The sequence below is a fragment of the Scyliorhinus torazame genome, chromosome 3 (assembly GCF_047496885.1).
Source record: "Scyliorhinus torazame isolate Kashiwa2021f chromosome 3, sScyTor2.1, whole genome shotgun sequence".
Lineage (NCBI taxonomy): Eukaryota > Metazoa > Chordata > Chondrichthyes > Carcharhiniformes > Scyliorhinidae > Scyliorhinus > Scyliorhinus torazame.
In genome coordinates, this window is record NC_092709.1 from 49,434,170 (window position 1) to 49,448,805 (window position 14,636).

The 14,636-nt window shown below is 50.3% G+C and overlaps 1 protein-coding gene across 6 annotated transcripts in view; it reads left to right on the forward strand.

The window, feature by feature from the left end:
• The window catches only part of gab1 (GRB2-associated binding protein 1), a 307,978-nt gene that overhangs the window by 197,177 nt on the left and 96,165 nt on the right, over positions 1–14,636 (forward strand). The gene's annotated exons all lie outside the window — the stretch shown is intronic.

Here is a 14,636-nt window from a genome sequence, read left to right on the forward strand (position 1 = left end):
GAGGGGCGACCTGATAGAGGTCTACAAAATTATGAGGGGCATAGACAGAGTGGATAGTCAGAGGCTTCTCCCCGGGGTAGAGGGGTCAATTACTAGGGGGCATAGGTTTAAGGTGAGAGGGGCAAGGTTTAGAGAAGATGTACGAGGCAAGTTTTTTACGCAGAGGGTAGTGGGTGCCTTGAACTCGCTACCGGAGGAGGTGGTGGAAGCAGGGACGATAGTGACATTTAAGGGGCATCTTGACAAATACATGAATAGGATGGGAATAGAGGGATACGGACCCAGGAAGTGTAGAAGATTGCAGTTTAGTCAGGCAGCATGGTCGGCACGGGCTTGGAGGGCCGAAGGGCCTGTTCCTGTGCTGTACATTTCTTTGTTCTTTGTTCTTTATCACCTTTAACTATTCCTCACATTGTACAGGGAGTCGCTTGCACTCTTTCATTCAGCATATCATGTGCTCCTGGTGTGCAGGACTGGTGCAATTTTGTAAAGTTCCTCTGCTAATGATAAGTCAGAATCCTCCTGTAATCTATGTCATGGAAATTATTTTGAGTTATCAAAGTTGCTTTCCATTTATTCCAATGCTCCTACTTAATTGGACACCACCCAATTAAGTGTACAAAATGAGGGGTTTCTGAATGTTGCTGAGTTGAGTTTTTACTTTTTTATTGTTGGTTAGAGGAGGCAATCCATTCAAAAATCCCACTAATTTGACAATATGCCAAAACGTGGTGGTTAAATATCCTATCTGTTTCTGCAACAGTGAACCAGTAGCCTTCATTGTTTCAATTTTATCCTATTTCTTTGACATTCTTGCATATAACAGATGCTCCAAGGTTATGCAGAACTGACCTCTATTTGCTCCCTGTTTCCGTTGTACTCTCCATTCCTTTAAATGGACCGTACCTAGGTGCAAACATGCACTTACATTTTTATGGCCAGATTGAGAGACACTTAACTGCTTTGAGGATGCCTTCTCCAGTTTTCATTTAATGGTTCCAATTGACATTCAGAGACTTGAGCAAACAGTGCAGTATGAAGCTTGCACACATCTGATACACAAGTCATAACTTTGTGGAAGCTGCTACTTTATTGCGTGCAAGTCTTGGCCGAGTGCAAGCTGGGCTCTGGGAGTCCCACCAGAATATTCTCACCCCCTATAGAAAATCTATTGAACATTAATTGCGAAACAAGACTACTCCTTGTGTATTTGAATATATTTTTCCCCCTGAATATTTGTTTGTGTAACACAGTGATGCTGAGTCCCATCAAATGATTGAGTTCCACATCAATCAGGTTCGAGTACTTCAGTGAATCAGTTCCAAAATGTTGAATAAATCCTTCATCGTATTTTTAAATTACAGAGGAGATGACTGTTGCTGGAACCAGTCTGGGGATTAAGATCAGTTGATTGGTTTGGTCGCCAATTACACCCCATTTTCAGTCATATTTGTTCCACTCCTAATAATAAGATTCATGAAGCATACCAACAACAACCTGCATTTATATAGCCCCCTTTTAATATAGAAAAAACATTTCAAGAAATCTGAGACTTGGGGAAGCATTCACCAATCCAAAGAATATGTTAGAAGGAGTGCCCAAGAATTCAAATAACTTTTTTTGTGCAGATGTTTATGGTGGTAATTCCAGAGACGGGCTGAGACACCTGAAGGCATGGCTGACACTGATGGTGTGAAGGCAAGGGGAAAGATAAATCAGAAACTTAGTTACTGCTACTAAAGAGCTCCAATGCCCTGGGGGGTGGGGGGGGGGGGGGAGTTGCGGTGTGGGCAACTCTGAGAAGGCCTTCAGAGTGAGGCACACTCCCTTTCCCACCCGAGATGGGGAAAGGTTTACGGGCGCAATTACATAGATTACATAGAACATACAGTGCAGAAGGAGGCCATTCGGCCCATCGAGTCTGCACCGACCCACATTAATCCCTCACTTCCACCTTTTCCCCGCAACCCAATAACCCCTCCCAACCCTTATGGACACTACGGGTAATTTAGCATGGCCAATCCACCTAACCTGCACGTCTTTGGACTGTGGGAGGAAACCGGAGCACCCGGAGAAAACCCACGCACACACGGGGAGAACGTGCAAACTCCGCAATTCTCTCCAAACAATTTCTAAGTTAATTTGTGGCAGGTTTTTTCAGGGAGTTTCCTGCCGGCAGGTTCCCCACTGTTATTCAATGACACTTGTCACTTTTTTGGGCCCTGGGGAGCTTCTCGCCGGTTTAGCCCACACTTATGGCGCCATTCTCCAGCCGTGTTACGCTCAAGCGAGAGCACAACTCAGCCAGAGAATTCCTGGGAGAGGCTTCCAGCGAGCTTCCCGACAGGCTCCGCGCCTTGTGAGATTCTCCAAAGTCCCGCGAGACATCGGAGTTGGAACTCCTCCAAAAATTGTAAGTGTGGGCTAAACTGGTGAGAAACCCCCCCCAGGGCCCAAAAACGTGACTAAGTGTCATTGAGTAGCAGTGGGCGAGATCTCCTAAGGTTTAGTCTGGTCAAGGCGAAAGATGGAAACGATAGTTGGAGACAAAATCCAGTGGCTTCAGTCTTTCCAGTAATTAATTGGAGGAAATTTCTGCTAATCCAGTCATCTGACAATTTAGCACTTCAGGAGAAAATATGTTTTGCTTTTGTATCTCAAACGTTTTTGTTCATGGTTTTGGTTATCATATTGGAGAGGGGTGAATGCAGACCGAAAGGGCTAAAATAGTGGAGAGGGGTGAATGCAGACAGAAAGGGCTAAAACAATGTGAAAGACACATCGACATCTTTTGGAGGAAAAAGGATTTAGAATAAAAGAATGAGTTGGAGAGGGGAGGGGGGGAGAGGTCAAAAGATTGAAGTTGGGGGGCAGAGTATTTTGTGCATAGAAAAATGGAGAAGTACAGAGTACGATGGAAACTGTTGCTAACTTTCGGTTGGCTCTTAATTCGTAATTTGCTCTGTTTGTTTAACCTTGGCTCTAGAGTCGCCAGGTATCTTTATGATACCGCCACGAGGTTCAAGTTCAAGGACTGATCAATAATTCAACACACCAATTAGTAAGATTCAAATCAACACACATTTATTATACACAGTAAATCACTACTCCTGCATAAACTCTACTTTCTAGACTCTTCTCTATCACTAAAAGCCCTATACGTAGCTTCGGAATTGGCCCACCAGGTCAGGGGAACAAATGGCCTTTCGTTCGATCTGAGTCTGCAGGATTCAAAAGCTGGTATGGACTGGTAGCTAGGAGCACCTATCTCGTAGCGTGCATTGACTGGAGACTTACTTGGTTGATGCGGCAGCTTGGACAGATCACTCTCACGGGTTGATCCAAGTTGCTGAGTGACCCTGCCAAAGAAGGTTGATTTGAACTTGGGGGCTTTACTTTATAGTCCCCAGGGGCTTCCCACCCTTCGGGGCGGACCCCGTACCTGGTTCCAAATGATTGGACTGCGTTCCGATCATTTGGATCGATTTCTCCAATACTGGAGTTGTTCCCTGATAGCTGGGCGGTCCCTAAATGTCCGTTGGCCTTCCTTTGTCTTGGCTCCTGCTGGCGCCGAGGAGTCTGGCTTGGCTTTATTCACCTTAAGTGTTGCGATTGTGCCTTGGAATCGCTCATAACTATGCAGATGGCTGCTGGTTTCAGTGCTGTCTGGTTTTTGCAGGTTTCAATACACATGATTTCTGTATTTGCTAGTCTTTGCCTGTGTTGGCTGAATTTCCCTTCAGCCTTTGCGGTTCTGCATTTTAAGTCGGGAAGTGGCCAACCCAGGTGGCTACAAAACAAAATGAGATACTGGAAATGCAAAGTGATGGAACCTAGAGACTTTTCATATCAGTAATCAATTAGTGATAATAAAATCTCACAACCAAACTGTAAAGTTCCAGGCAAGCGATCACATCGAAGCGATGACTGACATTAAGAAAAACTCAAAATGATTTTATCTATTATGTTACTCCATCTACTTCCGGAAGGGTCTCCCGTGTCCGACCCACACTTGGGCCGGGGTATTTATGTCCCAGAAGCTCCTGGCTTAAGGGGTTGGGTCCGCCCCCACATCTAGGCCAGGGAGATCGTACTCTGAGGATACAGACCCCATGGCCTCCGGGTCGGGTTATAACGCAAACTAATTTGGGGATGTGTCTGACCACTCAAAATAGTGTTAAATTCGGTTAATCCCAATTCCGGTGACGGCGGCAGGAGGCAGCTGCACAATGGAGGGCTCCCATTCAGGAACGGCATTTTGGGGGCTTTAAGCCCGGTCCCAGGGTCCACAGAGGCAGCAAAAGCAGGGAGGAGGCACAGTGAAGTCACAGTAAAGGAAAATGTCGAATGTGAGCAAAGAAACTGCCGTAAAAAAAACAGCTGACGGTCCGTCGGGGACTGGAAAGGTCACTGCGGGGTCACCAAGGAAAATGGAGGCTGGAGCAACAGTGGAGGCCGCATTGCTTACGGCTGAAAAAATAACTAAGGTGATGGCTGCGGAATTCGAAAGGCAGTTTACAAAATACATGGAGACAATGAGGAAGGAGATGAGGGAGGTTTTGAGTGTGCTGGTGGAGGAGGCGATTTCCCCGATGACGACGGCAGTGACGAGCACAATGGCGGAGGTGCGGGAGCAAGGGGAGGCGCTAAAGGAAGTGGAGGAGACATTATTGCAGCACGGTGATCAACTTATCTCGATGGGGAAGGAGATGCGGAAGGTGATGGAGATTAACGAGGATCTGCAAGAAAAAATGGAAAACAGATCCAGGCGACAGAATGTGAGGATTGTGGGGCTGCCCAAAGGAGTTGAAGGACCGAGGCCGACTGAGTATTTTGCCGCAATGCTGGCGAAACTATTGGGGGAGGGGGAGGATCCCTCCCGATATGAATTGGATCGGACTCCTCGGTCGTGCAGCCCTAAACCAAAGGAGAGTGATCCGCCAAGAGTAGTGACTCTGTGTTTCTGTCGGTACAGTGTGAAGGAGAAGGTCCTGGGCTGGGCCAAGCAGAAGCGGGTGGTGCAGTGGGCTGGAGCTGGTATACGTGTATACCAGGACTTTACGGTGGAGCTGGCGAGGAGGCGGGCTGCCTTCAACCGGGTGGAGAGGGCACTGTACATTAGCACGGTGCAGTGCGGCATTGTATATCCAGCGAAGCTGAGGGTAACTTCAAGGACTTTTATTTTGGAACGGCGGAAGCAGCGGAGGAGTTTGCGAAAGCAGAAGGACTGTGGCAGAACTGAGAAATTGAGAAATGGCCATGTGCCGATGTAACCTCATGACTGTATTTTCTTCTTTTTTGTTTCACTGCATGCGGGTGTATGGGCTAAAGGAGCCAATGTTGTATATATTTGGACAAGGGAAGTGATGGGCCTTTCACTCGAAATGAGGGCTCTTTGGGGTGTAGGTGGATATGCGGGGTTTGTGTGCTAAAAGGGGATTTCTGGGCTTTCCTAGGGCTGGGCAAGGGGGAAAGGGACCCGGGCGGGGGCCTCCAAGCTGGCCGGTTTAAGCCGGCCAGTGAACTGGAGTGAGGTGGGGGGAGGGGCTGCGGCCATCGGAGCCTGGCAGAATAGGGTCCAAGTGGTCTAGCCGGGATGGAAAGTTGGGGGGAAGGAACCGAGGTTGGGGGAGGGGTTTTACAAGAGGCAGTGGACGGGAGGAGTTGGAAAGGGGGCGAGGGAGGGTGTTTACAATTCTTGGGTATCATGTACGATACTCTTTCAGAGGTTGGATGGCGTTGAGTGTAGGGGGGGAGGGGGGCGGAGGGGACGCTAAAAGTTAATGGTGACCATGGGCGGTCCTGGACTCCTTTTTCTTTTTCTCATTTGTTTTTTGTTTCCACCGTGGGAGGGTTTGTTTTATTGGATGCATATATTGACAGGTGGGCCGTTGTTTGGGGTGGTGGGAGGATGGGATTGTTGTTATTGTTAAGGGAATTGATTTTGTATTTGTTACCGTTTACTGTCTGTGGGTGGGGTGTAAATTTTGAAGGAAAATGTGAAAATGGAGAATAAAAACATTTTTTTTAAAAAAGAAAAACATTTGGTTAATCCCTCAAATTTGGTCAATTAATGGCTGCCTTCCTAGTTTTGATAGATTGATTTGGTCTGGATATGATTTATCCAGAAGAGCATTTATTTGGTTCTGCCAGTATCCCAATTCAGTACGCATCCACTTCTGTTTGTGAAACACTTCAAACAAAAACGTGAAAGGTAGTTTAATCATTGAATATATATTTACTTTGTAAGTTGTACTGAAGTGGGTATTAATGGTGCTCACAGAAATCAAAAGGTAATTTCCTGACCGGCCTTTTCAATTGAGTACGATAAAGCAGAACTGCCTGAATTGCTGTTGTAGTGGTCGGGTTTTGTGTTGTATTTAGCAAAAAAAAGTGTTATATTCTTCAAGTCATAATTTTGTAGCCTGATTGGGATGTACAGTGACAGCTTGAATTTGTTTTTCAGGGTGATATAAATGTAGCCCAGTTGAGTCGGCATTTTAAAAACTCACTGTTTGAGAGTCTCAATTTTTCAGTGACTTTTGAAATGTTCAAGTCTTGCACGGAGTACAGCTGCGTTGCTGTAGCATTGTCACAAGCATATTTAACATGCTGAAGTTATGACAGGCAATGAGCTGTAAGGAATTAGGGGGGAAATATAGCACAGAGATATTTCTCCAACATGTGGAACTTTGGGAGTACTTCTGATATTAAAGATAGCTTGGCCTCCTGCAGTTATTTGTCTCTGAGGAAGAAGTGTGGATTGATTATTTGGTATTTTCATGGGTTGCTTGGATCGTGGACTGGGTCATGTCAAGCTGTGTAAGTGCTGTGCGAGGAAGGCATATGGGGCAATTCCTGTTTACTGCTCATTTTAGCTTCATTCTCCAATAGGAATAACCCAGCTGCTTCCCTTAGACATTTAACTGCTATTCTTTGTATGTGTGTGATATCCTTATTTATGAGAACCACAACTGTTACATTCAGGATCTGATGCAGTTTCAAATGTATTAAAGATCCAGTTAAAACAACTATGGGGGCGATTCTCCGAGCCCCGCGCTGGGCCGGAGAATCGCCGCAACCGCGCCACGTCACCCCGAAGCTGGCGCGCGATTCTCCGATGTGCAGAGAATCGGGGCCATTTGCGCCAGCGCGTTTGACGCGGTGCCGGCCGCGGGCTGCTGGAATTGGCGGGGCCGCCGATTCCCCGGCCCGTATGGGCCAAGCAGCCACGCGGATACGACCGAGTCCTGCCGGCGCCGTTCACCCCTGGTCCCTGCCGGCGGGAACTCTGCGCGAATGGTCGGGGGGTAGTCTGTGGGGCGGGGAAAAGCGCTCCTTCACACGGGGGGGGGGGGGGGGGGGGGGCCTCCGATGGGGTCTGGCCCACGATCGGGGCCCGCCTATTAGCGGGCCGCCCCCCCACCCCCGGGCCTACTTTGTTGCGCGGCCGGCCCCTGAACACCGACGGCATGTTGCGTCGGGGTTGGCGCGCTGAAGAAGTCCCCCGCGCATGCGCAAGTTGCCGCGGCCCAACTGCGCATGCGCGGGTTGGCGCGGCGCCCATTTGGCTCCGGGAAGGGAGGCTGGAGCGGCGTGAACCGCTCCAGCGCCGTGCTGACCCCCTGTGAGGTACAGAATCAGACCTCCCCATGCCCATTTCGCGCCATCGTGAAACGCGACGGTGTTCACGATGGCGCGAACACTTCGTCTCCATTTTGGAGAATCGCCCACTATAAATTTCTGATATTTATTGGGAAGTTAAATTTGTTAGCACAATGTTACCAATATGTTACTGCCTCATGTGACTAATTGGGACTTCAGGGGCGCAATTCTCCGAACCCCCCACCGGGTTGGAGAATCGCCGGGGGCTGGCATGAATCCCGCCCCCGCCGGTTGCCGAATTCTCCAGCACCGGATATTCAGCGGGGGCGGGAATCGCGCCGCGCCGGTTGGCGGCACACACACCCCCCCCCCCCCCCCCCCCCGGTGATTCTCCGGCCCGGATGGGCCGAAGTCCCGCTGCTAGAATGCCTGTCCCGCCGGCTTGGATTAAACCACCTCTCTTACCGGCGGGACAAGGCGGCGCGGGCGGGCTCCGGGGTCCTGGGGGGGGCACGAGGCGATCAGGTCCCGGGGGGGGCCCCACGGTGGCCTGGCCCGCGATCGGGGCCCACCGATCCGCAGGCGGGCCTGTGCCGTGGGGTCACTCTTTTCCCTCCGCCTTCGCCACGGTCTCCACCATGGCAGAGGCGGAAGAGACTCCCTCCACTGCGCATGCGCGGGGATGCCGTGAGCGGCCGCTGATTCTCCCGCACATGCGCCGCCCAGCAATGTCATTTCCGCGCCAGCTGGCGGGGCACCAAAGGCCTTTCATGCCAGCTGGCGGGGCGGGAATCAGTCCGGCGCGGGCCTAGCCCCTCAAGGTTAGGGCTCGGCCGCTCAAGGGCGGAGGATTCCGCACCTTTGGGGCGGCGATGCTGGTCTGATTCGCGCCGTTTTTGGCGCCGGTCGGCGGACTTCGTGCCGATTGCGGAGAGTCGCGCCCCAGATGTGGTTGATTGCAGCTGTGCCCAGAAAATTGAAAAAAAAGGGAACATTGTTCATAAGAGCAAGAGTAGGCCATTCAGCCCCTCAAGCCTGCTACAGCATTCAACTAGATCATGGCTGATCTGCCCTCAACACTATTTTCCTGAAGTATCCCCATATCCAATGATGCCTTCAATATCTAAATGTCTGTTGATCTGTCTTAAACTTAGTGCGCGATTCTCCTAAAAAAAAATTCTATGTTAATTAGTGGCGGGTTTTTCAGGGAGTTTCCCATCGGCTCTGTCGTGTTGGGTGTTCTGCTTCACAAATGATCCAACACGGCTGTAGATGGTACAACTCTGTTTTATTGTCTTAACAACGGTTACACCTAACTGCTGGTTTGGGTACGTGCTTCACCAGCTAACCTGTGGACCCAGCCCTATCACTATTTTAGTGAGGCACTCAGCATATGGACTATGTCTGAGTGGCACGCTGTGAGCTCTGTGCTCTGAGCTACCTCCTGGTAGAATGAGTGGGAACTGTGGTGTTCCCTGTTTTATGGTGCGTGTGCTCTCACTGGTGATTGGCTGCGATGTTATGTGTGTGCTGGTTGGTCCAACTGTCTGTCCATCAGTGTGTGTGATTGCACCATGATATGCTGATGTGGATATCATGACACTCCCCCTTTCTCAAAGGATATGTGCCTACATGCTAATAAATAGAAATGTGTACTGAGTACATCTGAGTATATGTGTGCAATATTTACAACATGTACATGAGGCTGAACTATATACAGAGGAAGGTGTCAGGTGCAACAGAACAATGAGGTTGTACCAATAACAGAACAAATGCAATCAACAAACGACAAGAGAGAACTTCTGGAACAATGAACGACAAGAAAAGAAACTCCGGATAATTTGAGAAGTAGTCAATCAGAATAATGTAGTCCCTGCCGAGCGCATGAAAGAGGTCCACGCCCACCTTCGCCCAGGGGGACGTGACCAACTCATGGGGCTGAAGGGTCTCAGGGGGTTGCGCCAGCTGAAACCTTTGGCAGGTGGGGCAGTTGAGCACCATGTTGGCGATGTCGTCGCTGATGCCCGGCCAGTACACAGCCTCTCGAGCCCTCCTCCTGCACTTTTCAACTCCGAGGTGGCCTTCGTGCAGTTGTTCGAGGACAAGCCGGTGCATGCTGTGTGGGATCACGATCTGGTCCAACTTCAAGAGGACACCATCAGTGACGGCCATGTCGTCCAGGACGTTGTAAAATTGTGGGCACTGCCCCTTGAGCCACTCTTCCGTCATGTGGCGCATCACACGCTGTAGAAGGGGGTCAGCCGCAGTCTCATGGCGAATGTGGGCCAGACGTGCATCAGTGGCCGGCAGATTGGCCGATGTGAAGGCTACTTGTGCGTCGACCTGACAAACGAACCCCTCCGAGTCGGGCAGTGTGTTGACCGCCCTGGACAGAGCATCTGCGATGATGAGATCCTTCCCAGGGGTGTAGACAAGTTGGAAGTCGTACCTCCGGAGCTTGAGCAGAATGCGCTGGAGGCGAGGGGTCATATTGTTGAGGTCCTTCTGGATTGGATTGGATTTGTTTATTGTCACGTGTACCGAGGTACAGTGAAAAGTATTTTTCTGCGAGCAGCTCAACAGATCATTAAGTACATGAGAAGAAAAGGGAATAAAAGAAAAGACATAATAGGGCAACACAACATATACAATGTAACTACATAAGCACTGGCATCGGATGAAGCATACAGGGTGTAGTGTTAATGTGGTCAGCCCATAAGAGGGTCATTTAAGAGTCTGGTGACAGTGGGGAAGAAGCTGTTTTTGAGTCTGTCCATGCGTGTTCTCAGACTTCTGTATCTCCTGCCCGATGGAAGAAGTTGCCGACTAGGGGGCAATGGTCGGTCTCCACAGTGAACTGCGGAAGACCATATACATAATCGTGAAACTTGTCGATGCCAGTCAACAGGCCTAGGCACTCCTTCTCAATCTGCGCACAGCGCTGTTCAGTGGGGGTCATGGCCCGCGACGCATAGGCGACCGGGGCCCATGATGCAGTGTCGTCCCGTTGCAGGAGTACCGCCCCAATGCCGGACTGGCTGGTGTCAGTTGAGATCTTTGTTTCGCGTGTGGTATCGAAAAACGCCAGTACCGGGGCGGTGGTGAGCTTGACCTTGAGCTCCTCCCATTCACTCTGGTGTGCGGGCAGCCACTGGAATTCCGTTGTCTTTTTGACCAGGTGGCGAAGAGCAGTCGTGTGCAAAGCAAGGTTAGGAATGAACTTCCCCAGGAAGTTTACCATCCCGAGAAAGCGCAGCACTGCCTTCTTGTCTGATGGCTGCGATGGCTGCCACTTTGTTGGCATCCGGCCGCACACCCGACCGGGAGACGTGGTCCCCCAAAAATTTGAGCTCAGTCTGGCCAAAAGAGCACTTGGCTCGGTTGAGGCGCAGGCCCTGATCTCGTATCCGTGCAAAGACACGCAGGAGATGACTGATGTGCTCCTGTGGTGTGGTGGACCAGATGATAACGTTGTCTATGTAGACGCGTACCCCTTCGATGCCCTCCATCATCTGTTCCATGATGCGATGGAACACCTCGGAGGCCGAGATGATGCCGAATGGCATCCTATTGTAGCAGTATCTGCCAAATGGAGTGTTGAAAGTGCACAGCTTCCTGCTGGACTGATCCAATTGAATCTGCCAAAAGCCCTTGGAGGCATCGAGCTTGGTAAATATTTTTGCCCGAGCCATCTCGCTCGTGATTTCTTCTCGTTTGGGTATGGGGTAGTGTTCTCTCATAATGTTGTGATTCAAATCTTTTGGGTCGATACAGATCCGGAGCTCACCGGAGGGCTTCTTTACGCACACCATGGAGCTGACCCATGGCGTTGGCTCCGTGACCCGGGAAAGCACTCCTTGGGCCTGCAGGTCCTGCAGCTGCTGCTTGAGGCGGTCCTTGAGTGGTGCTGTGACCCTACGAGGTGCGTGAACAACCAGGGTGGTGTCCGGTTTGAGCCGTATTTTGCACGTGTAGGGCAGTGTGCCCATGCCCTCGAAAACCTCCTGGTTGTGCGTGAGGAGTGAGTGGAGCTGCGCCCTAAAGTCTGCATCCAGGAAATCGGACGCCTTCTGGAGACAGAGTGCGTACCCGCTGAACGAGGTGGAGGATCTTGCACGCCTGTGCGCCTAACAGAGAGTCCTTCGAGGATCCAACGATTTCAAATGATAATGTGGCTTTGTGTGAGTTGTGTGTAACTTCGAGCTGGCAGGACCCCGTGGCCGGGATGACGTTTCCATTGTAGTCAACCAGCTGACAGTGGGATGGCAGAATCGGTGGTTTAACCTTCAAGGTCTGGAAGGTTGACCATGCGAGGAGATTGGCGGAGGCACCAGTGTCCAGGCAAAATGTGATCTGTGATCGATTGACCGTTAGGGTGGCACACCACTCATCGCCCGGATCAACGCTGTGCACTGGCAGCGGCTGGTGGTTCCAACTTGGGGACATCCGGTTCTTGTGGATTACCGCAACGCGGAAGGGCTCCCTGTCTTCGGTACCGCTGGTCTGCATACTGTCTGGATATGACTCAGTGTAGGGGGGCTGAATCGCCCGCACGTCCCTGCGAGGCTGGCGGAATTGTTGGGAGTTGGCAGGTTAAGCTGCTCGACAGCAGGCAGCATAGTGGCCCAGCCTGCCACAGCGGAGGCATTGTCGCGCTTTGGCCGGACATTGCCGCTTTAAGTGGGTGGAGCCACAGTTGCCGCACGTCGTGACGTCATGGCGTTCGTTTCGCCACCGCGCATGCACAGTGCAGTCTTGCGTAGAGCGAGCCTGCGCATCACGTCCCTCTGCGTCAACGTCCCCTCTTTTGGCGCGTACAAGCGCGGGAGGCCTCGGAAAGCGCGCAAAATGGCCGCCCTCGTCCGGGCCGCGGGCCGGGAGGAATTCGATCGACTGGACCCGCTCCGCCTCGTAGGACCCATGTCGTGCCGTTTCGGCCGCCTGGATTTGGGAGTACCGGCTGGTCGCGTTCTCATGGAGGACGCAGGCCTCGATGGCAGTCGCTAAGGTGAGGCGCTTTATTTTAAGGAGCTGCTGGCGTAGGGTGTCCGAGATGACCCCAAAAACTATCTGATCCCATATCATGGAGTCGGAGGTGGCCTCATAGCCGCAGGACTGCGCGAGGATACGGAGGTGTGTCAAGTAAGATTGGAAAGGCTCATCCTTACCCTGCAGGCGCTGCTGGAAGAGGTACCTCTCGAAGCTCTCATTGACTTCCACGCTGAAGTGTTCGTCGAACTTGAGAAGCACCGTCTTATATTTTGTTTTGTCCTCGCCTTCCACGAATGCCAGGGAGTTATAGATGTGGATGGCGTGTTGCCCCGCCGTGGAGAGGAGGAGGGCAATCTTCCTGGTGTCCAATGCATTCTCCCTGTCTGTGGCTTCTAGGAAGAGCTGGAAGCGCTGTTTAAACAGCTTCCAGTTGACGCCAAGATTTCCAGCGACTCGGAGCGGCTGCGGCGGGCTGATGGTTTTGCTGATGTGGATATCATGACAGGCTCTGCCGGCGAGTTCCCCACTGCTATTCAATGATATTTAGTCACTTTTTTGGGCCCGAGGGAGTTTCTCATCGGTTTAGCCCACACTTAGCACAATCGCCCCGAAAGGGAACAAGGTTCCTGAGCGAGCGCGCGTTTAGCCACATGGCTATTCAATGCGACTCGCTTTGACAAAGGGTCCTAAATGGGGAACGGGCGGCCGAGGCCGCACATAGCCCCGTTTTGTACAACGGGGAGCTCTGGTCTTGGTTTTCTTGAAGTTGTTGATCAGAGATGAAAAGAATCGTGTGTTTGGAAAATTCTGTGAGAACAAATTATTTCCTAGGTGTCGTTATTAATTCTTCCTGAAGGCTAAAATTTAGAAATGGTTAAGTACCATGTTTGTGGCACTATATGTTTGAAACAATTTGGAATGATTGCAAGAGAGGGCATTTAGAGTTCAAATTGTTGATGCGAGAGCTCCGTTCCTAATAACTAACTTAACAGCTTATTGGTGTTGTAACAGCTCTAGCAGCGGCTCACCAAACAAAATGGGCCAAGGTCATTGAATAATAAACCATTTTGTTACTTATAAATCATATCTTTTCAAAGGATGCAGTATTGTGTCTTTTTAAAAAGACACAGAAACTTTTGCCTACCCTACCTCCAAAACAAAGTACAACAATGGGTGTGTTGCAGGATAGTGCAGACAAGGTAGGCCTCAGGCTTCATTCTTCTGAGTCAGGAGGTTGAGACTTGGGGGCAAATTTCAGGACCCGAGAATGCAAATTCTCAGCTATCACCCCCGGTGCAGCAAAGTGCTGTACAGCTAGTGATATTGTCTTTCAAATGAATCATTAAACTTAGAACCTAGCCACCTGCCTGGTGGTTGTAGACATCTTGCGGCATTACTCAGAACAGGGAATTTACCCAGTGTTGTCGCCAATAACCACCATCAAAGCAGGTGAACTAATCTAAGTTGGTGTTTGTTGGATCTTGCTGTGCACAGACCAGCTGCCATATTTTACAAAGCAACAACGATCATATCTTCAAAAAGTGATTAATTGGCAATAAAGCACTTCAATGTCGTCTAATGCCGTGAAAGGTCCTATTCCTTTCACATGCGTTCTCTCTCTCTCTCCTGCGGCATGGTGGAATATGGTTTGACAGACAATGATTACAGAATTGTTACAGTCCAGAGGGAGGACATTTAGCGTGTCATGCCTGCCTCGACTATCTGGATGAGCAGATCACCTGCCTTCTCCCCGTGGCCCTGCACATTTTTCCTCTATAGAAAACAATCTAATTCCCCTTTGAATGCCTCAATTTGAATCTTTCATCACTGTCAGACAGTGTATTCTGGACCTTGTGTGAAACCCAAGATTCACTTAACATTGCTTCACTCAAAGTTGTGGCTTTCTGGGATGCAACCACAACTTTAAGTGAGGACATAAAGTATGCTTAGATGCTCTTTCCAACAGCTCTTCATACACTTACTATTTCAAGTAGTATCAAGTAAATCTCCCTCTACACTGTCCCCATCAAAGACTCCCA